Source organism: Syzygium oleosum, unplaced genomic scaffold, assembly GCF_021117445.2.
Source record: "Syzygium oleosum isolate NSW1041296 unplaced genomic scaffold, Sole_v2.1 Sole_v2.13, whole genome shotgun sequence".
In the NCBI taxonomy this organism is placed as follows: domain Eukaryota; kingdom Viridiplantae; phylum Streptophyta; class Magnoliopsida; order Myrtales; family Myrtaceae; genus Syzygium; species Syzygium oleosum.
Window position 1 is genome coordinate 9,647,520 of NW_026607497.1, and position 1,906 is coordinate 9,649,425.

Sequence of the window (1,906 nt, forward strand, 5' to 3'; positions counted from 1 at the left end):
TCATGCGGACGTTACAACTGTTAGAAAAAGGGGCACATGGCTTTAACACATGTCGCGTGACTACATTATAAACACATACACATTCGTGACTCACCCCCTAATCATCTACACAATGTCATCTAATCATCTACACAATCTCAAAAAGAATGAATGCCTCCATTTGATTGTGCTTGACCTCAAAGCACCCAAAATACCTTTCTTCGAAAAAAAATTTCTCCAACGTCCTCTGCTCTGATAATTAAAGACAAGTGAGCCCATTCCACCATTTCTTTGTATTAAAATTGCCTTTGGGGCCGCACCGCGTGCAATCCGATTGTCCCGCACCATCACCGTCATCCTCTATGAAAGCTTACCATCAACATTTAATATATTCTTCCCAATTAGAGGGAATTTCCTTTCACTTATAATGAAAGAGAATAAACTAATTCTGAAATTTTGTGTTGTTCTCATTAGTAGCCGTAATAACTCGTTATGTTTTTTTTTTTGGTAAAGTTTAACTCGTTATGTTTTTCATCAGCCTAATTTTCTAAAAAAAAAAAATCCCAATTTTAGATTCAATTTCTGCCCCAAACTTTTTTTTTATCTAAAAAAGTGCCTAACTTTGATTCTAGTCCAAAATCCACCCGCGCATCCAAAAAATATCACAAGTTTTTTTCGAAATTTTCATCATCGAGGATAGGTAGAAGTTCATTATCAAAACTTGTGTCTTCATCAACATCTTCACCTTTGTACGGAAAACAAAAGCATCCTGATGTATGTTGGTGATTTTGAAGAAACTATTAGCGATTTTTGGACGCGTAAACAGATTTGAGACCAAAGTGAAACATTAGAGATTTTTTTAGACAAAATAAAAAGTTTGGGGCACAATTAAAATCTGACCTAAAATTAGGGACTTTTTTAGGAAATTAGCCCGTCTTTCATCCGGTTTTGAATTTTCTTTTAATTTATAGTTCAGCCGTTGTGGCGATGACAAAGAGCCAAAGGGAACGGTCAATAGTATATCGAAAAGTAATGCCTTATTTAATCTCTAAGCTATTTTATTCAACGAAAGTAATCAGAATGATCGCCATCAGCTCGGCCCTATCCTACAATTTAGATTCACTTTTTGATTCATGCGGAGAAGTTACGTATATTATATAATTCTAGTGCGGCGGGAAATGTTAACAATAATTTTATTTAAGACTAGGTCCGGCATTTTGGATGTTGATCAACATGCTAAGGATTTTTTTTATGTGAAATTTTATTTTTCTATCGTCTTTTTCTGGACCAAAATCAGCTTCTACAAATTTCGCTATTATGACTTGACTGTTGCACTTTCACATGAATTGCAACTTTTTTTTCTAAAATACCAAACACAGTATTACATGAAATTTGCCCAATTAATCTTGCACATATTGTACGTCTCACAATTTAAACCTTAGCATTTCTATTTTGCCAATGTAGAGTCTTAAGCATTTTTCAATGTAGTCTATTCAATCAATTTAGGTCAAGAAATTTTGATGTGGAGATACAGTCAGCGCCGGCTGTCCTACGTTGCACGACCGATGCTAACATAAACAAATTTACTCAAAATTGACATTGTTTTAAGTACATTTTCCATTTTTTGAATTTTTTTTTTCATACTTTTCTTTTCTCTTTACAATGACACTGTTCATCTTCTTCTTAACGATGAACATTGAAATGAAATGCTCCAGTGACTTGGTAGCTCTAATTCAAGCGTGACTTCCGCCATCCTCACCTTATGAGCTATGGGAGTACCTATGACTGAGGAGGTTGTGGAAGAAATTTTTGGTCGACTAATTTGGTCACGTACCACAAGTCGCTTGCTCATGGGTCGCTCAATCCCTTTTTTGCTCATTAAGCAAAACAACATCGTTTTGAGTAGAGTTGTACACGTTGGATCAAC